General features: G+C 37.6%; 1 long non-coding RNA gene across 2 annotated transcripts; it reads left to right on the plus strand.

Annotated features, from left to right (window-relative positions):
- The first annotated feature begins 762 nt into the window (after positions 1 to 762).
- Positions 763 to 4,325, plus strand: LOC107762462 (uncharacterized). 2 transcript variants are annotated; one of them, XR_012710534.1, is made up of 2 exons: positions 763 to 1,013; positions 1,880 to 4,325. It is a non-coding gene; the product is annotated as an uncharacterized LOC107762462 (long non-coding RNA). The 2 variants fall into 2 exon arrangements; XR_001642793.2 differs by having other exon boundaries at positions 1,902 to 4,325.
- The last annotated feature ends 18,537 nt before the right edge of the window (positions 4,326 to 22,862 follow it).

Here is a 22,862-nt window from a genome sequence, read left to right on the forward strand (position 1 = left end):
GGGATGATGAGCTAATGAGAGCCATCGGTCGGTGTAACAAGCTTGAGGTAGCTCTAAAGGCCAAAGAGGATGAGCTCGAAGTGAGCAAGAGGGTGATGGCCGAGAATGCCGACCTTCAAGCACGGGTGGCATCTTTAACTGCTAAACTTGGGCAGAGGGAGGCGAAGGTTGTTGATCTGAGGGGCGAGTTGAGTGTCAAGATCAAAGAATTGACTCGCGCTGAGAAAGGCAGAGTGGCTGCTATGGCTGAAACAACGGCCTTAGAAGAGGCTCTTCGAGTTTGTAGGTTCGAGCGGGAGAATGAATTGGGGACATTGGCGCTTATGGTGGCAAGGTTAAAAAAGCGGATCCAGGATCTGGAGGCAGAGTTATCTGGATTGAATGAGCAGGTCATTACCTTGAAGGCCGAGGAGGCTCGACGACAGCTGCAGCCATCCACGTCTCATACTTCTACCGATCACGGCGTGCCGCGGGAATTGTACGAGATGTAGGTTAACGCCGAGGCTCATCTCAACGTGTATAAGTCTTTGAAAGCCGTCGGGAAAATTTTCGAAGCAGAACTTGAAGGCATCCGCGTTAAGGCACGCGCTACTCGTGCACTACAACAATAAGGGGATTTAGCGGCAATTATTTAGCAACAATAAACTAATTGCCGCTAATTTATTCGCGGGAGACAAATATTAGCGGCCAATAAATATTAACCGGTAATTAGTATACTTTTAATGGACATTCAAGAGAATCGAGAGTAAAGCTATTGTTTTTACTTTTAATAATGCCTCCAATTTTTATTTTTGGCTAATTCATCTCCCGCCAAAATCTCTCAATTTAGCCTAAAGACTAAAAAAAAGGACATGAATTACTTTAACTGAAAAACCCTTACAATCTCTCCGCAAGCCATTTAAGAGCAAAATCGCCGGCCACTTTATCAACCAAAAAAGTAACCCTCATATAATACAATCTCATCCGTAAGCCATTTAAGAGCAAAATTGCCGACCACATTCTCAACAAAAAAAGTAAGTTTCTTTCTATATCTTTGATGTTTCATTGTATGGGTCTTTCTTTATCTTTAATTTTATTGTATCGGAGTTGAGTTGAAATTTGCTAATTAATTGGATCTAGAAATTACCTAAAGACTACAAAAAAGTTAGGAATAAACTTAATTGAAAAAATTCATAGTATACAAATCGTATCCGCAACCAACACCGCAAGCTGTCAATAAGTATCTCTCTCTAATATGTAGTATTTGATTGTGTGGGTGTTGGGTTGATGAAAATTGCTTACTGGTTAGGTCTATGGCTTCGATTTGTCAAAGTTCAATTCACCAAATGAGTTAATCTTTATATATTTTCTAATTTAGTATTGACAAATCTATGGCATTGATTTTGAATTAAACAAATTATTAACTTTTATAACATATTTTTTCATATGGAATTATTCTTATAGTTATTTAACTTTATTTTCCTATATTCTGGATCAATAGTTCAGAAATTTTAATAAATAAATCTTAATAAATAAATATTTTTCTTTCAATTTAAGTCATTTTATAGAAGATACATGTTAGCCATCTATGTATTTTCCATATTTGTATTGGTTGATCATTGGATGTTTGAGTGAATTCTTTGTGATTTTTTTACTTATATTTTGTTGGTTGTGGCCTTACATTGGAATATGCTAAGGTGTTATTATCATTGGGCAATTATTTTTTTTTGGTGCATTAATGCCTCTTGTCTCTAGAACTATCTATATCGCAAGGCTTTGTTTGTACGTACGAATCGCTACTTGTTTGTTTTTCACAGCCTGAGGGTGATGCTTTCTCCTATTTTGCATGTGACCTACTGATCTATTGGAGTTAATCTAGTACTAGTATAACTTAATGCAGCTAGATAATTTCTTTATTTTAGAAAAAAAGAACTATGCAAACTAGAGGTCGCAATCGAGTTGGTAATTGAACAAAATGATGATGAAGATGTGCGACTTTATATTGAGCAATTGATGGATGGTCAAAACTACTTTAGAGACCAACCATATATTGAGCATTTGATGGATGATCAAAATTACTCTGAAGCCTAAGCACATGATGATCAATCTAATGAGCCGAATAGTTCTGCTGGTGGCACTGAGATTCAACATAATGAGGATCAGGTAATACTTTTTTAGTATTGCAATCTGTTGCTTTTGTAGTATAGATTAAAGTACAACTAAAAAAAAAGAGCTCGCTTAATATCAATTGCACATTTCCAGAAATTAAATTTCTCCTAATATCTTTTTATCAAGTGAAATTGCTTTAGTACAGTTTCTCTTTAGCTTGTTGAAAGCTGCATGTGAAATTACTCAGTAAAAAAATTAGACCATCAAGCACCGAAGAAGTAGTTCTACATAATGTTTTACCATACCATCCCAATTATAAGTAAGCAGCTAGCTAATACAATAGTATGTGGGCTTATCATTCAATTTTATTGCTTCTGTGTAGTAGCTCACGGCTTTGTTCCACTGCTTGCCTTTATATGCAGTATTTCCCTATATAGAGCACCATGATAAATTAGAAACACATACTAATGAAAGATCTCATAACTTTCAAAAGGTAGTAAAGTGAATATGAATAACTATTAGGCACAATATTTTCATTGCATATACTGTTACTTAAGGCTGAAATTAAAAATTTGCTAGGATTATGGTAACTACATAATAGTAGCAACTCAACCAGAGATCAATGTAACAACAATCATTGTGAAATTGATTGTTTCTGGTGTGGCTTATTAGCAGACTCTTCTTCTCCGGAGTCGAGAGACCCGACGAAAGTGAAAGTTAATATTTGTTAGTGCCCTACATGCTGCTCATCAGAGAGAATATTAAATTCCAATGCTGCAGCTAAAAGATGTAACAAGGAGATGTGAATTATACTTTAGATCTTTGTAGCCTCTCAGACGAGGATATAAAATGGTTTGATGCCACAAAGCGAATTAAGAAACATAATATAATCAAGTTGAACAAAACTTACGGTTGATCTTAACATACTAAAAGAGAAAAAGGTGAACAACACATTTCTTTTTAAAAGTTCAGATGCATCAACGTTCCCATTGGTACCTGGTAATGGTAATTCACTGGATTGTATACTTAATTCCTCTTGAAGAGATGAATACATATCCAAGACACAAGTAGAAACTTCTCATTCCCGTGAGATGCAATAAATGACAAGGATATATGATAGTTATCATGTTCTCCAAAAGGAATGATACCTTGACTTTTTTTTCTTTTTTTCTGTAGATGCATTAACAATGAAGTTGTGACTTTTATATTCACACTTTAAGTAATGAATTTGTTATATTCTTCTTTAATGAAGTGTGAGGCTAATCAAGTTTGTATGAAAAATAATTTTGGCAGGTGCATGGTTCTTATTTCTTAATCTTTGGAAATTGAACATAGCTGTTGTTTTTTTGGTTATTCTGACATTTATAGTAATATTCATGATTTACTAGTGTCTTTAAGTAGCATAATGCTAACGTATCTTGAGTTAGGATTCTTAAGAAATAACGTATCAGACGATTCAAATATTTTTCATTCTAGGTAATTCGGAAACAAGAAAGGTTCGTTGGCCTACCTTACTAAAAGATATTTGGAAACTTCCGCCAGGAAAGACCATTAATTTGTTCTAGTATTTCGGCTTACCTTAGATGCTTCTTGCTTTTATGTATTTTTTTTTTCACTGTTGTTGATGTCGTAAGTTTGTGATAGTAGTGAATCATTTTAAAAATAATCTTTTTCCAGATTGTGATTATATGTGTAATATTATTATATCCTTCTTATGTACACACATAGTGAAAAAATATTTATTTATTCTATTAAATTGACATCATTTTTTATCTTTAAATCAATTCATATTTGTCTGCTTGAATTCTTCGGATGGTTGACAAACCTATAGCCTTAAACCTTAAAGTCAATCACAACTTCTCCATTTACAACAAGCAGCACCCATTACTCTAGCACTAGAGATGAGAACGACTGCACAAGAACCACCTGTGTTGGTGTAGAGTTATAAATTTAAGAAGTGATAATTCCTAACGAGTTTTCTTTTCTGTTGTTAGTGATGGGATGAATGGCTTTAAAAAGCAAGCCGATGTCATCTCTTCAAGTGATTTAAGAGGATCTTTGTTTTTTCCTCTTGCCATGTCTTGTGTTGCATTATAGTAACATAGGTTCGGTTTGTTACTTTCTATGACACCTTGGCCGTTGCTTCTATCTAAGCAAAGGTTTGTAAATTGCTTGGTAATGTTCTGTCTTTGGAATTATAAATAGATGGTATCTAACTTCTGATTTTTATATTAACATTGCATACTCTATTTTGAATCTTGTGCCACTAGTCCTTGGCGATTTTAGTTATTCAAATAAATATAAAGATGATTGTGACTTTTCTTTTAGTTCCATAGATGTTAAGAAAGTTAAATAGAATGTTCAAAAAATTGATTATCTAATTTATGTTGTATGAGAAAACTTTTTCTTTCTAGATGCATAGTGAGTTATGAAATGTGTGGGTGGATTTAAAAAAACCTTTCGGTATGTTGAGTCTTTGTTGGGTAAGTTTGAACCTCCAACGATTGCACAAAACATTTGCATTTCTTGAGACCGGATGCTGGTAAATATTCTTTTCCGATAAGGTAATGTAAATTTCATTAAAAATGTACCAAGAAGATACAGAAAGCATATAAAAGTTCTTTTTAATTCTCCAAGCTAATACTCTGCTTTTGATATTTTTTGTTTCTTCTCTGTCATAACAAAGAAAGAAACTTTCTTTTATTATTTGCACATCCATTTTGCTCGTCTATTAATCCATCTAGTTGTCTCTGCTTGTGAATGTTAGGTGAGTGAGTTGGGTAAAAAACAATCTGACAGTGATGGAGTCTTCAAGATATTTTTTCACATTATATTTTATCTTTTGACATAGTTAATTTATAATTTCAAGTCATACAGTCTAATGTTCGATATTTTTGCGGGTGGAAGATTTCAATATGATGAAAAGTTGTGGAAACTATTTGAAGACTATCATTTGTGAGGATTACTTTTAATGACATTAGCTATTTAGTTTAGACAATATTAGTTGATTTTTTAAGTTATTTTGACATTAATATTTTTTATTAGTACTTACTTTTATTTGTTAAGATTTAATGAGATATATTATATTTTTTGAATCAATATTAATATATTTTGTTGTTTGGATTATATTTTGGACGAATGTCGAAACTATTATTAATGGTGGCTAAATTATTGCTATTATAGCTTGTAAATTTTAGTGCTAATTTAATTGGATATACTGACTATAAAATTGGACGATAAAAGGAAAAATTAAGATAGTTCCATAAGGGATATTGTAGCCATTATAATTGTCGAAAAATAATTATTGTTAAAAATATTGACTTTTAGTGGCAATTTAATTTAATATATTAGCCACAAAAATGGACGTTGAAAGGGAAAACTAAGATGTTTTCAGAAGGGATACTATAGCCATTCTAATTGCCACAACACAAATACCGTTAGACATACGAACTTTTAGCGGCAATTATTTTAAATTAGCGGCTATATAAATTGACGCTAAAGGAGTATAATTAGCCGTTTTGGATTGGGTTTAACAGCCATCATAATTGCCGCAAACAATTGCCGTTAAAGCTTATAGTTTTTAACGGCAATAATTTATACCATTTACCAGCGTTTATAACAATCGCCGTTAAAGGCCTTACCGACCCCGGCATCAGCGACTAATTAATAATGGCCGGTAAAGGATATAGCGGTAATTGTTATTGCCGCTAATGGCCTTTCTTATTGCTGCTAAATCCCCTTTTTGTTGTAGTGGTGAAGCTTGTGGTTACGACCCTGGTACGCTTGGTGGAGATAAGGACGATGGTACCACGAATAGGCTTGCCTCTGACCCTTGGTACGATGATGAGTACGCTAAAGGGGATGATGTGGCGTGAGACTGTTGCACTTAGTTTTTGTTTTGTTTTGTTAGTTTAGCGAGGGCATTCTCGAACCCCTCTGTAAAATGTAATTTGTACAGTTTAAATGGAATGATTGCCTTTTTGCTATGTATTTCCGGATTCTCGTTAAATTTTTGTTTGCTGTGCGGTGAAGTCCCTGACTTTTTCGGCCAGTTGTGTGTAGTGTTTTGGTGTAGTCGATCGTAGATCGTAAAGTAATTCAAGCGAGGTCGAATGTAAAGTAATTCGAGCGAGGTCGAATGTAAAGTAATTCGAGCGAGGTCGAATGTAAAGCAATTCGAGCGAGGTCGAATGTAAAGTAATTCGAGCGAGGTTGAATGTAAAGTGATTCGAGCGAGGTCGAATGTAAAGTAATTCGAGTGAGGTTGAATATAAAGTAATTCGAGCGAGGTCGAATGTAAAGTGTAGAGCGACTTGGTGGAGATGTGCAAAGATGCTGCTTTATTTCATTCTTTGGAGAATATTACATGTTTCTGTTTATTCCATACACATATTGGAGAAGTTCTAGTGTACCTAGTCCCTTTATCGTTCGACCTGGAGAAGAAATCGGCAGGCGGAGCGATAAATCATACTTGAACTTCGAGATGTCCCCTTCGTCGCCTCGTTAAAAACCTAACGAGAAAACCCAATTGGAACAAAACCCGGGTGATGGAAAAAGAGTACGACTTTGGGGGCATCCGTTTTCAGAAGTTGAAGTATTTGAGGGGGGCGACGTTCTAATTATTTTGTAGTAGTTTTCCCTCCATTGTTTCTAGCTGGAATGATTCTTTGTTTGCTGCTGCCGTGATTTTGTATGGCCTGTCCCAATTGGTTCCTAGTTTGCCTTCTCTTGAATCTTTGCTTGCCTGTGTTTTGGCTTTTAGTACATAGTCTCCGACTTTGAATGGTCGTACTTTGGCTTTTTTGTTGTAGTACCGTTCTGCTTGTTGTTTTTGGGCTACCATTCTTATGTAAGACATGTCTCGTCGCTCCTCTATTTCGTCAAGGTCTTGTTTCCTGTTCTCATCATTGCTTGGCCCGCTTTCATTGGAGTATGTCAAACTAGGTTCCCTGACCTCGACCGGTATTATGGCGTCAGTCTCGTAGACTAATGAATATGACATTTCTCCAGTGCTTGTTTTTGGCATGGTGCGGTATGCCCACAGTACTTCTGGTAGTAACTGTGGCCATAATCCCTTGGCATCCTCAAGATTTTTCTTCAAGATATTCAGTATTGTTTTGTTGGATAATTCGGCATGGCCGTTTTTGATAGGGTGATATGGGGTGGAGAGTATTCGCTTGATGTGCCATTTTTCGAAGAATTCAGCAGTCCTTTTTCCGGTGAATTGTGGTCTGTTGTCGCAGCTGATTTCTTTGGGGATGCCGAAGCGGCATATAATGTTTCTCCATATGAATGTGATAACTACATGCTCGCATATTTGGGCGAACACACCTGCTTCCACCCACTTGGAAAAATAGTCAGTTAAAACCAAAAGAAATCGTATGTTACCTCGCCATGTCGGGAGGGGTCCGATAATGTCCATTCCCTATTTGATAAATGGCCATGGCGATGTAACTGAGTGGAGGAGCTCGCCTGCTTGGTGTATCATGGGGGCATATTTCTGACACTGCTCACACTTCTTGACGTAGTCGTCGGCTTCCTTCTTCATTGTAGGCCAATAGTAACCTGCCTGAATGAGGCATCTAATTAGGGCTCGGTTGCCGGTATGGGCACCGTAGTGGCCCTCGTGTACTTCCTCGAGGATATGCCTCGTTTGGTTCGGCCCTAGACATTTTTCCAAGGGGCATCCAAATGTTCTTTTGTACAGGTCATGGTTGATGATGTTGTATCTAGCTGCTTGCATTCGAAGCTTTTTGGCTTCCTTTTTGTCTGATGGGAGTATTCCCTCCTGCAAGTATGTTATAATGCGGTTGTGCCAATCCCAAGTTAAATTCACAGAGTGTACCTCGAGTTAGTCTATTGACGAGTGGAGGAGGTTGATCACGTTTTCCTTTATAATGTTTTTGGTGGCCGCTGCTAACTTGGCGAGGCCATTTGCCTCGATGTTTTGCGCTCAAGGTATCTGGTCGAGGTGACATTCGTTGAATACCGGCAGCAGTTTATGAATTTCTGCCTGGTACATTTTTGGCCTATGCTCTTTGACTTGGAAAGTCCCTGTGACTTGGTTGACAACGAGTTGTGAGTCGCATCTGAGGATGACTCGTCGTGCTCCGTATTTGAGAGCTAGCTTTAGTCCTGCAATTACGGCCTCAGACCTCATTGTTAGTCATATCGAGGCACCGTATGGATTGGCGAATAACTTCGCCTGTTGGGACCTCGAGTACGAGTCCCAGTCCAGATCCTGACACGTTGGATGTGCCGTCAATGTATAGGACCCATAGATCGGCTAGCCCGGGAGGGGTACAAGAAGTTTCTTGCTCGACCTCGGGCATTATTTTGGCACTGAAGTCAGCGACAAAGTCAGCGAGTACCTGCGATTTTATCATTGTTCACGGCTGATATCTTATATCGTGCTCGCTTAATTCTATGGCCCACTTGGCCATTCTTCCCGACAATTTGGGTTTATGTAGGATGCTCCACAGGGGGAAGGTCGTTACACCTGATATGGGATGGCACTGAAAATAGGGTATATGCTTTCGTGAAGCTATAACTAGTGCCAAGGGCAATTTTTCGAGGTGGGGGTATCTCATTTCGGCATCGACCAATGTTTTGCTAATGTAATATATTGGAGATTGTGTACCTTCGTTTTTGCGGACCAACACTGTGCTTACCGCAACCTCTGAGTAACACTCTCCATAAGGCCCGCTTACCGAGAGACAGTTGGTGCTACAGGAAGTATGCCGACCTGAGTAACACTCTCCATAAGGCCTACTAGTCGAACCAAAACATCCTGAAGCACCGGGGTAGCTATGAACCTCTCTGAAACCTGAGTTAGCCCTGCTGGAACGGTCTGGGCTGGAACCTCATCACCAAACTCTACCTGAGGCTCCGCCGCTGGTGCTGCTGCTCGAGCTCTGGGATGAGTCCTGCCCCTGGCTCAGCCTCTAGAACGGCCTCGTCCTCATCCTCTGCCCCTCATAGGAGCTGCCACTGGGGGCTCGAGTTGCTGATCAGCTGATGAAGCAGTACATGTTCTCGCCATCTGCGAAAGAACAAAGTAGAGAGTTCAATTATCATTGAGAGATCAAAATTGCACGACAGAGAAGAATAAAAGTTAAGTTGTTCCTAACTCTGTAGCCTCTGGGGGATAAGCACAGACGTCTCCGTACCGATCCCTCAGACTAGAATTGTGAGACCTAGGCAACCTAGTGCTCCGATACCAACTTGTCACGACCCGAATTTCCCACTGTCGGGACCGTGATGGCGCCTAACATTGCACTCGCTAGGCAAGCCAATGTTACAGAATTTTACACCTTTTTCCTTTGCTCATTTATAATTAAAGTCTAATAAAACTAAATCAGCGAAAATAAAAGCGAAAGTGCATGATTCAACTAATTACTCTTATACTATTAACGAAAACAGGAGTAAATACCACCCATAAACTGGTGTCACAACTCACGAACATTCTACAGATTTCTGCAAATACTGGTCTGAAAGAAGAGAATACACCTGTCTCTAAAGTAAATAAAACGGAGATATAGAAAGTAGAAGGGGACGCCAGGGCCTGCAGACGCTTGCAGGTCTACCTTGGATCTCCTGAATGCAGTAACAACAATCAACCTCTCGATCAGCCACTAGCTCCGAAATCTGCATAGAAGGTGCAAAGTGCAGTAGCAGTACAACCAACCCCATATACTGGTAAGTGCCGAGCCTAACCACGATGATGTAATAACGACGCTACGATGGGGCATAACAACATATATAACCTGCAATAGTTGATACTAAAACTGAAAGGAAATACAGAATGAAATATAACAGTAACTGGCATTAAAAAATACGGAGCCCGGTCTTCTACCAATACTCAGCTATAACCAATCCTTAAGAGAGTTTCAACACCACAATAATGAGTCTCAGCAGAAATGAATACATGAACAACAATTGATGCGACGTGCATCCCGATCCCACCAAATAATCAATAACAGTATAAATATTCATCCTTATTACTCCTTGCTTCGGCGTGCAACCCGATCCTACCAGTCCACTCTTATTACTCCTCAATATATATACCCTTATTCCTCCTGTTGCGGTTTGCAACCCGATCCCACTTGTCCACCCTTATTACTCCTTGTTGCAGCGTCAACCCGATCCCACCAGACAATCACATTCACCCTTATTCCTCCTGTTGCGGCGTGCAACCCGATCCCATTATATATCAGCACCAATCACAAAATAAAGACAAGTATTTCACAAGTTAACTCAAATCCTTCACAACACTTATACCTCGATCTAACACAATGGAATATCACTACAATTATGAAGCTTCACCAGTTAAAACTACACAGCGAGACCAACTAAAGTGTACCATGAAACACCAATACACTAATATAACCCAACAAGGAAATAAAAATGAAACTACGAAACAATTAATACTCAATAGAGAAATCAACAGTTAATATGAAGCAATTAGACATGGAAATATTTATGAGAAGTAGCAATTAAGACAGGAAACAATATAATAGGAAACGGGGAAGGGGACAGGCTAAAACGATAATTTGGTGGCGCACAGGTACTCGTCACCACACCTATATGCCACACACATGGGAATTCACACCGCAATTAAGTTAGGGATCCCTAATCTCTCAAGTCAAAGTTAGACCAAACACTTACCTCAAGACAACGAGTATTTCAAAGCTCAATCACCGCTTGACCTCTCGATTCCACCACCAATTCACTCGTATCTAGTCATAATTAACTTAATAATATCAATAAACGCTAAAGAAATCAATCCCAATGCAGAATTATAGGTTTCCCAACATTTTTCTCAAAAAGTCAAAACCCAACCTCGGGTCCGCTTGGTCCAAACTCGAAATTCGGACAAAACCCGATTACTCATTCACCTCGAGCCCAGATATACAATTGGTTTTGGAATCCGACCTCAATTTGAGGTCTAAATCCCCAAATTTCAAAATTCCAAAATTCTACCCAAAAACACCCAATTCAACCATGAAAAACCCTAGATTCTAGGATGAGATCTCGTAAAAAGATGAAATAGATTGGAAGAAATAAGATAAGAATCATTTACCTATGATTTGGGAAAGTACTTGCTCTAGGAAAATCGACTCTTGGAGTTTATGTTTTGAAAAATGGGAGAATGAATGAAAAATCCCGTCTAAGTTATGTTTTGATCAGCTGCAAATGTCGCATTTGTGACCTAAGCTTCGCAATTGCGAAGCTCGCAATTGCAAACCTGCCGCATTTCTGCTATTGTCGCAAATGCGATGATCCCCTTTCCCTGACTACTTCGCATTTGTAAAGGTTTGTTCGCATTTGCGAACTCTGCTGGCGTAGCTTTCTAATCGCATTTACGATGATAGGATCGCAAAAGCGGACCCTACAGGGCTCACAATTGCGATGTCTGATCTCGCAATTGCGAGATCAGGGGGCCTGCAACAGCTGAAGCATACCAGCAACATTTCCTTAAGTCCAAAACACTCTGTAGCTTATCCAAAACTCACCCGAGCTCTCGGGGTTCCAAACCAAATATGCATACAAGTCTTAAAACATCATACGAACTTACTCGCGCGATCAAATCACCAAAATACTAGAACTATGAATTCAACACCAAAACACATGAAATTTTCAAGATAGTTTTAAACTTTCTATTTTCTCAACTAAAGGTCCGAATCACATCAAATCACTTATGTTTTTCACCATATTTCACAGATAAGGTTTAAATATTATAACGGACCTGTGCTGGACTCCGGAACCAAAATACAGGCTCGATACTAACATGATCAAGCATTATTCAATTTTTAAAAATCATTATATTTTCAGTTTAACAATTTTCTTCAAAAATTCATTTCTCGGGCTAGGGAGGTCGAAATTCGATTCTGTGTATACGCCAGATCCCATATTTTACTACAGACCCTCCGGGGCCGTCGGAACACAGGTTCGGGTCTGTTTATCTAAAATGTTGACCGAAGTCAACAAAATCATCTTTTTAAGCCAAAAATCATCATTTCTTAAATTTTCACATAAGGGCTTTTCGGATACACGTCCGGACTGTGCACGCAAATTAAGGAGAGATACAATGTGATTTTCAAGGCCTCAGACACATGGAAGCGGATTCTAACACAAAAGATGACCTTTTGGGTCATCCCACCATGACTGATTGTTTCTCTTAATCACACGGCTGTTAGGTTTTATTAAAGCGTATGACTGATCCAAATTATTCGCAGTAGTACCTATCAGTAATATTTGGTAATCAACAACAATTATAGGTATAAAATTCTCTGCTTGTCACAAGAACCATACACTCATAAAGAATCACAATGCAGTTAAGATGAGTCTGAATGTCATTGAAATAGTGTAAGATTATAATAAAAGAATCAGGAAGTTGTCAAAAATCTTAATTTGGTCCAGAAAAGCAAATAAAAATGGGATAAAACAAACAAAATTCTGTTGCGGGAATATGGAGAAGAAGACATACCTGGACTTGGTGAGTTGACGAAATCAGAGGTGCCGATTTATTGGCGAACTTTGATTCATATTCACTTTTCCTTTATTGAACAATGATTTGATCGATGGAATTTGGTTGCATCTTGTTTATGATGATTTCGCAGTTAACTTTTTTTTTTGGGTAGGTTTAGGGATTTTGATCGAGAAAATGACAGATGATCCATTTATTAGGATATATATATATATATATATATATATATAGGTCTAAAATAGTCTCTTAAATTTATTTTTGAGCAATTTTGGTTCTTTTAGTCTGTCAAGGCAAATAATTTTGCTCTTCATCAAATATACTAACTCTTCTTCACCAAAAACTGTATAAAGAAAATTTTAACAAAAAATACCAGGAATGTTTGATGTGTGACTATAATTTCATAGTTTCCGTACATTTTTGCCTTGCATTTTATATGCTTTAATGATAAATTACATTTTATTTGCTCGTAATGAAGTCTATTTTATGTGTAGGTGAATTCAACATAAAAGTAGAGTAAAAGGGATACTTAAACGTTAAAAGCGTGCTCGAGAACAGTGAAAAGGAGAAAGCTGGCAACGCCAGGCCTTAAGCAGGCTTTATAGCTGGCGACGCCAGGCCTTAAGCAAGCTTTATACCTGGCGACGCCAGGCCTTAAGCAAGCATTAGACCTGGCAACACCAGACTTGGGGCCAGGTCCACCAGGTGTTATGCCTGGCGACTCCAGGCCTGGGGCGAGATCCATTCCGAGTTTTGAAGACTTATTTCGTCTCCTGGTTTAACTAGGACTTGGCCTACACGTTTAGGTCTTTTCCTACACATATAAATAAATCTAAAAACACCACTTAGACGGGGATTGGACAGAGAAACCGACATTAGATAGAGGATTCGACCTAAGGAGCCAAGAACACACTAGGAGCAAGGAGGAGAATTCTTCTACGAGTTTTCACTTCCTTCTTCCTATATTCAATTATTGGTTATAAATTCTAGTATTGTAGTTTTGCATACTACTATGAATAGCTAATTTGTTATCTAGAGTTTTGATGGAACCTATTGGAGGATGATTTTCTTGTTACTTTAATATAGATTTGCTGTATCTTTTTCTCTATTTGTTCAACTACGTTTATGTTGTGGTTGGTTGAAGAGCTCTCAATCGACTGTGCCTATTTAGTGTGTGTTACTCGGGAGAGAGTACATATTTAGGTAGATATTAAACAACATTACTCCTAACGTATATGAGGGATCAATACGGAGGGTTTAAAGGTGGGATCAGGGATAACGAAACCTTGGTGTGATCGGAGTGAGCCGTACTTAATGCCAACTAGCGTAACAGAAGAATATGTCTAGTAAATTGTGGTAATTACTCGGAAGAGAGTTACGACAGTCAGAGTGATCATGATCATAAAGAAGACTTATGCAAATTTATAGAAGACGTAGCGGAAAGGATTCTGACAATAGAAAAAAATCATAATTCTAGACCTCTGTAATCTTCTCTCCAATTCTTATCCTTGTTAATTGATAGTTTTACTGATTTCTAGTATCTGTTAGTTAATTAGATAAAAATAAATATTATAATCTTTATAATTAGGAAATTGTTTGGGACTTGTGTTTCTTAGCGATATTGAACAACTGTAGCTAAGCCTTAGTTCTCTGTGGGATTCGACTCCAGACTTGTAAACCGGATTATATTTGCAATGACCGCTTAGTCCTTTTTATAAGGCATAGTTGGGCGTGATCAAATTTTTGCGTCGTTGCCGGAAAACTAATGGTGTAGTTGTAGGTGTACATATTGTTAATGTACTTGTTGATTTGAGAACATGACATCTTGGAATTATGAGAGTTTTGATGTTGGTAATTCTATTTTTGATCCTCCTTATACATATTGTGGAGGAAACCACCCATTGCAAAATTATCAAAATATTTTCGAGAGCGAGTTATGTGCACCAACTCAATCTTATGTGTGGAATGTGTGTGATATGTGTGGTGGTCAAGATAGTCACTTTTATTGTTGTGATTATTTGTCTTATCCTCTCCAACCCCTTACTATGATGGTTCTACTTTTTCTGGTGAAGTTAATAGGAACAAAGAACCCAGAGAAGCTGACCTGAAGGAGATCAAAGATATGTTAAACTGACCATGGATATGTTACAGTGCCTTGTGGAACAAAAGAGTAAAATACAACTGCAGATAGAAAGGCAAGAGGAAGCTATTCACAAGTTGAAGTTCAAGTGAGTCAACAGGTTGAAGATTTTAATGCTCAACAAGCCAATATTGTGAATAGTATCCAAGAAGCACGTGAATTAGATATAGAAATTGAGGTGCTAGTGGAGAAGGCCAGAGTAGAACACCAACATTCAATCAAACTAGATTTTGAGGATGCCATTGTTGTAGAAAAGATACTAGAATCAACCAAGGACATTGATTATATGTATTTTGTTGACTCTAGTGTCATTAGTGTTAAGGATGTTGACAATCCCAATGTTCATGTAGTTGAGCGCATTGGTCCACACTTCAAACATTTTTCCATATTGTGTCTAGATAATGATATGGAAATAGAGTCGTCCGAGCCGCTTGAGGAGTCAAGGAATAAGGAACAAGATGCTTACATTCTGGAGTTCTTCTCGCCAGAAAGTCAGGATTATACATCTCATCTAAAGACCAAGAAGTGCAGCATACTACATTGTTTTATTGGGCCGGTCAGATTCGTTCCACCACCCTAGGAGCATGATCATAGAGCAGAAACAAAACTTGGGGTCCAATTAATAAGTTCAAAGTGGAGGCAAAAAGTGATTTGCGTCGTGTCGCGACGTTAAATCAAGCGCTCGTTGGGAGGCAACCCAGCTTTACTGGTTTTTTAAATTGTATTATTGTTGTAGTATCGATTTTTGGATTTTCTAGGAGCATGGAAAGCAAAGCTATTGGAAGGATGCAACAACAAACCAGATGATTGGAACTAAGTGAGGTACCCGCACGAAGGACCAAGCCTGAGAGAAGTTTAAGTAACCCATGAGCTGCTAGTGCTTCGGCCTTTGGCCTACCAGGGAGTTTCTTTTACCCTCTTATTAGTATGGTGTGCATTGGGACAATGCACAATTTTAAGTCCATCAATGGTGAGGAGATTGTCTGGGTGACTTTCTATGTTATTTTAGTTGTGTTAGTTTAATTAAATAATTTTTTATTTTATTTTTTAGAAAACACAAAAAAAAATGATTGTACTTTTACTGACGATGGATATCCTAGACAATTTTATTGAGGGATTTAAGTCTAAAGAAAAAAGGACAAAAAGATTTTCTTTGTAGGTAGTGTAGTAATTCCCCCTTGGTTTTCTTTGTGTTGCGGTTCTTTTCCAAGTGTTTTTGTTTGAACGAGGTATAGTTAGTTTTATTTTTTTAGTAGTAGGAGCCACTGTGAGATGAATTGAATTGCAGCGATATCTCTTGACTTTGTTATACCTTGAGAATAGTGAGTACTCTAGTTGTGACGCTTATGCTCAATGTTTGACTCTAATATAAGCACTTTAAACCGTAGATTTTTAAATTTTCTTAACTACTTTGACTAGAGTGTCTTGATGAATCTAATCTTGAGTGAGTTATGTGCCATGTGTGTGTAAGGTTTTGTTTATTTTATGCATTGCATTTGATGTCTAGAACTTGCCCCCTGTGTTTGCAAAGCGAAATAGTAGTTTTTTTAGTCTTGGAAGTGATATAGGCATTCTTTGTTGAGCCAGATATGTATATTTTACCCGCTTAATTGTTATTTATCGTAGTTAACCCCTTTGATCCTATAATCCTGTTTCTTTGGCAACCAAATTACAAGCCTTACCCCTTTGTTTGAATTAACCATCTATTTGAACCTTTTCACCTCTCATGAGCACTTGAATTGTAATGAACTTTGTAAAAGTTAAAGTGTGGGGTGGTTGGTTTGGCTTTTGAGTGGAGCTAATGAAATAAGGAGAAAGGTGCACTGTTTTGGAAAAGTAAGAGCCACTTGAAAAAAAAAAGAAAAAAATAGTTGTATTGTTGTGAAAAATATTCTTTAATAGTGGTGACTCTTGATATAATTGTGCTTAAAGAAGTAGGGAGTTAATATATATTGATGTGAAGATGGAGTTTTGGTTTGACATAAATGTGGGGTTTGAATATTAAAGTATATGTATTAAAGTGCTTAGGGAGCTGTAGTCACTCTTACATCCAAATGTATCCTACCCGATCCGCAGCCTACATTACAACCAATTGAAGTCCTACTTGATCCTGGACTGAATGAGCTCGATTAGTATAGTAGTACACTACGGGCAAGCCTATGGTGCATCTTTTGTAGCATATGAATGTTATTTCTGAGAGTGAGTGAATTCTTTCTATCTTGAGTTCCTAATTGTTCTTAAATTTTATTGTGTGTGGAACTACTCTCTTTTGTTGTGTGAGGGCACGTGATTCATGAAGGAAAGCTAATGTCATTGACCTCCGTGTTAGAGTAAGTGAGTGAGTTGTGAATAATGCATGGTACTTGCGAGTCAAATCTTGAGGTGAAGATGTTACACCTTGGTACTTAGACTATTTTAAACATTCTTGGTGTAATGAGTTAAGGGAACTGCTTAAAAGGTCATGTCTATAAGTGTAGTTTGATTGCTCGAGGATGAGCAATGTTAAGTGGGGTATTGATGTGTGGCTATAATTCCATAGTTTCGTACATTATTTGCCTTGCATTTTATATGCTTTAATGATAAGTTACATTTTATTTATACATAATGGAGTCTATTTTATGTGTAGGTGAATTGAAGATGAAGTAGAGCAAAAGGGATACTTAAACGTTGAAAGCATGCTCAAGAACAATGAAAAGGAGAAAGCTGGCGACGCCAGGCCTTAAGCAGGCTTTATAGTTGGCGAGCCAAGCCTTAAGAAGGCTTTATACCTGGCGATGCTAGGACTTAAGAAGGCATTACACCTAGTGGCGCCAGACCTGGGGCCAGGCCCACCAAGCGTTATGCCTGGCGACGCCAGGTCTGGGGCGAGATCCATTCCAAGTTTTGAAGACTTATTTCGTCTCTTGGTTTGACTAGGACTTGGCTTACAAATTTAGGTCTTTTACTACACATATAAATAGACCTAAAAATGCCACTTAGACGGTGATTGGACAGAGAGACCGACATGAGATCGGGGATTCGACATAAGGAGGCAAGAACACACTAGGAGCAAGGTGGAAAATTCTTCTACAAGTTTTTCACTTCCTTCGTCCTATTTTCCATTATTGGTTATGAATTATACTATTGTAAAAGCATACTACTATGAATAACTAATTTGTTATCTAGGGTGTTGATGAAACCTATTGGAGGATGATTTTCCTGTTATGTTAATATAGATTTGCTGTAGTTTTTTCTCTATTTGTTCAACTACGTTTATATTGTGGTTGGTTGAAGAGCTCTCAATCGATTGTGTCTATTTAGTATGTATTACTCGGGAGAGAGTGCATATTTAGGTAGTTTTTGAATAACATCACTCCTGACATATATGAGGGATCAATACGGAGGGTTTAAATATGGGATCAGGGATAACAAAACCTTATTGAGATTCGAGTGAGCCGCACTTAATGCCAGCTAGCGTAATTTGGGAGAATATGTCTAATAAATTATATTAATTACTCGAGAGAGAGTTATGACAGCTAGAGTGCTCATGATCGGTAGAGAAGACTTAGGCAAATTTATAGAAGGTGTAGCGAAAAGGATTCCAATAATAGGGGAAATCATAACTCTAGACCTCTGTAATCTTCTCTCCAATCCTTATCCTTGCTAATTGATAGTTTTACTACTTTCTAGTATTTGGTAGTTAATTAGATAAAAATAAATATTATAATTTTTATAATTAGGAAATTGTTTGGGACTTGTGTTTCTTAGCGATATTGAACAACTATAGCTAAGCCTTAGTTCTCTGTGGGATTCGATTCCAGACTTGTAAACTGGATTATATTTGCAACGACCGCTTAGTCTTTTTTATAAGACATAGTTGGGCGTGATCAATGTCCCATCCAAAAATTGCAACATACAAAACTACACCGAACAGTAGAAGTAGATCAATTATAGCAGAAGTTGTACCTTAAAAATTGCGCCTAACACAAAAAAAATTAAAAATAGCAAAAGTGCTATGTGATATGACAACAATAACAACCCAATATATTCTCATAAGTAGGGTCAGGGGAAGATAGGATGTTGATATTTAGCTTAAAGTATATATATTTATATGTAGATCACCTCATGTTTTACTCGTATTTCGTGGATTTTGGAGATGAAATGTATTCATTTATGCTTATTCGTGGTATTTTTATATGTAGGAATCATCTGAGGCAATAGGGGGAAAAAGGTACGTGATTAGAGTCAAAAAGAAGCAAAAGATGAAAAATTGGCCATTGTAGCGCCATAGGCAGCATGGGGCGCTACCTGTGGCACCATTCTAGAATACTTATTTTCCCAGCACCAGGGCTAGATCCCCACGCTGCCCTGTGCGCTGGTGAGGGGAATTTCTCCAACTTTAATCGGGACAAGGTTATTTCGGTCCAATACCTACCCAACGCGTATAAAAGCAAGACTATGCCTGTTCTGAGAGGGGAGACGCCACTTTGAAGGAAAAATACACACGAGGAACATACGGGAGCGAGGATATCTTAGTTTTCTTCATCTTTTCTTAGTATTTTCAATTATTCAACACTTGTGAATTTGTTTTGATATTATCATGAGTGGCTAAAATCTATAGTTCCGGGGTTGTAATTTAGCCATGAATATTGTTATCTAAAGTTGACTTAACCTTGATTACAATTCACCAATATATGGTTGTTTCTTTAATTTGGTGATCAATTGGTTAATTATCTAGCCAACAGTTAGGTTCTATTTACTATCTATGCTATGTTTGGTAGAGCATGTTTAGATTAGAGAAGAATTAAAGAAAGTATGATCTTAACTCTAGGGGGGGGGGGGAGGGGAGAGGGAGGATTTATGGTTATGATAGGAATATACATACCTAGTCACCATGCTTAATTAAATATCATAATCTTAATACGTTCTTAATAGATTAATTCCATAAGAATATAGGCGTTAATCTATTTTGAATAGGCGAGTAGTACTTTGGGAGAAGGCTACGAGAGCAATTATTCGATTAATTAGCAACCATGAGTGAATTATATGAAAGGAAGAGTTAACTAGAGCACAATAGGATTGGTGAATCGATCACAACCCTAGAATATTTGTCTCTACTGAGTACACAACAACCATTTTGTTGCTTGATAACTTAGCTACTAGTTAGAATTATTGTTTAGTATAATCACACTTTTAAGACTCTGATTGACTTGGCTGAATAACAATATTGGTGAATTTGGTGAGTAGTTAATTGATGAGTGATGATGTTACCACTCATTCTAGTGTCTTTTCTTTAGTTTTGTGTCATTTAATTATAAAATGAGGTGATTTATGGTGTGCATTGCTCGATTTTCATGCCATGAAGTGATTTGAATTCAATTGAAGCGGAATTGAGCAAAAAGAGTAACAAAAGTGCAAAATTCTTTAGTGATTCCGCATCTACGGAACATTGTTCGCATATGTGACTTCGCATCTGCGAAGGACAAGACCGCATCTGCAGAAAGGAGTCACATGCACTGGAACCGCATCTATAGTTAGTGATCCGCATCTGAGGAAAGGAGTCACATGCATTGGAACCGCATCTGCGATTTCGCTTCTGCGACGACAAGTTCCGCATCTACGGAGAAAGGCAACCCCCTCAAGTTTCGCATCTACGATTAGATGTCCGCTTTTGCGGAACCGTACCTGCGATGACTCTTCCGCAAGTGCGGCCAATGGGCTTCAGAACTGTGCAGACTTGGAAATTCACATCTCCTAAATTTCAAACCCACAAATACATGACCTAGCTCATATTTAGCATATCTTTGGCTTATTTTCAATCCTTAGACTAGAGAGAAACAAGTTTTGGAGCTAGGGTTCTTGCACACACACTTGGGTCTTGAAGATTTGAAGCTTTTGGTTGAGAATTTCTTACCCATTTATGTTCATTTCTTCATTTCCTTATTTTGTATTGTTTATCTAAGTGTGTAGTATTTATTCCAACACTTGAATCTTGTTTATGGAAATATTCATGTTAAAGTGTGGATTAAATATCTTGTTGTGCTTATGTATTGAACGATTTTTATTTATTATGAAGTGAGTTATTGTTTCTTTAATTATTCTTGTTCTTTAATATTTCCAAAGGGATTAGCTAACCTTAGGACTCGCCCATTAACTTCAAATTAATTTTGGGAAAGATTATTTGGGGTTGGGAAAGATTAATTAACAAGAACTTGAGGCTTTAACCCTCATTTTATAGATTCTACCTAGGGATAGGGTTGAACTACTTGAGCCATAATCGGGTGTGCTTAATCTCTTAATTGATTTAGGGATATTCAATTCGGAAGTCTTGTTAGTCTTTGGAAGAAGCTAATATAGAATTATTATCCGAGGCTAATTAACATAAACTCGCTCATATTTGTAAAATCGTGAAATACATTGGATCATTACTTGAGTGTAATTCTCCGTGTATCCATGTTTGTACCCATTGATCATTTTACTTGCTTTCTAGATTAGTTTACATTTTCGTATTAGTTATAAATATTTTCTCAAAACTATTCTAAGTGTTTGGCATTGCATACCAAGTAATAATTCTCTTACACGCCTAATCGCCTACATATTGTTCTCTATGGGATTTGACCCCGACTCATAGTTGGGTAAATTATATTGCATGCGACCGTGTCCATTTACTTTTTAGTAGTGGATTTGGACGTCATCAAAATTGGCGCCGTTGTCGGGGAACGATTTGGTATATTTAGGTTGTTTGAGAAATAAGCGTAAGTGCTTTGGTCCAAACTTATGAATATTTGCGTAATTATCTTTCTTATCTTGGTCTATTTTTCTTCTTTGTTTCTTGTTTATTTTCTTAGTTTTTAAAAAATGGCATCATGTAATAAAAATTGGTCGGATGGTAGTTGTTCATACTTTGATGAGCCTTGGCCTTATTGTGGAGGACCACACTCGTGGCAAAATTATTTAAATTCTCCCGGGGCAGATTGTGCGCACAATCTCAAACTCATGAGTGAAGTATTTGTGATAAGTGTGGTCGTCAAAATGGTCATTGGGATAATTGCGCTTATTTGTCCTTTCCTTCCCCAATCTCCCGCTATGATGATTCTACTTTTTGTAATGAAAATTATAGGGATAGGGAGGTGGAAGAAATTGAGAATGGTCGAAATGGAAAGTTCAAGCTTATGTTAGAATGCCTACTTGAAGGAGGAAACAAAGAGCAAAGTGCCTTGGAGGAGCTTTTAGAAAATAGTCTCCAAAATGACTTGGTGCTTGAAATGTTGAACTTACAAAGGGGAGAAATGCTTGAAGCTTTAGAGGTTCAAAAAGCCTCGGAAGTGAATGATAGCCAAGAACCTTCCTTAGAGTTTGAAGCCGAAAATCCTTCTTTAGCACTTGATCAAAACCAAGAAGAACTCTCAAATGCTCAAAATGAGAAGATGATGCTCATGTTGGAGGCCATTCTTGAAAATGAGGAGAAGCACAACTTTGAACTCGAGACTTGAAGTAAGTCTTGACTTAAAATGATGAGAATATCCGCACTTTGGAAGATCAAATGAAAATATTGGTTGAGGCTAACTATGCCCCCCAACTTGAAAGTGTGGAAAGAGGTCAAGAAGAGTCCAACTCCGAGGAAAAAAATGAACTTTACTTTGAGGAATCAAGAATTGAACATCCGCCAACCGACTCCATGCTTGTTAGTGATGCCAAGAAAAATATGGAATTAGTCAACTAAAAACTTTGAAGATGTGGTTAAAAATGACTCTAATTCGGAGGAAAAAGAGGATGTCAAAATCCGGGAAGAATTGCATTTTGAAGGCTTGATGTCACATTCCAAGCATTTTTCAATATTAGAATTTTGTGGTGATATGGGAATTGAACTACACGAGTCAATGAGGGATTGCAAGGAGGAAAGGCAAAGGCCATACATCTTAAAATTTGAGGGAACAAGAAGGCAAAATGACATTCCTCACATGAAAGCCAAGAAATGCAAAATAAGAAAATTAAAGTTTGGCTTGATCATCTACTTACCACCCCCCACCGCTTGGGGTCACAAGTTTGATTCCAAGTTAGGCGCCCAATTCATATCATCCAAGTACCGAGAAAAGTGGTAAAGTTGATATGCGTCGTGCTACGACCTTAAATGCAGCGCTTGGTGGGAGGCAACCCATCATTTTCAAA

The sequence above is a fragment of the Nicotiana tabacum genome, chromosome 6, assembly GCF_000715075.1.
Source record: "Nicotiana tabacum cultivar K326 chromosome 6, ASM71507v2, whole genome shotgun sequence".
NCBI lineage: Eukaryota > Viridiplantae > Streptophyta > Magnoliopsida > Solanales > Solanaceae > Nicotiana > Nicotiana tabacum.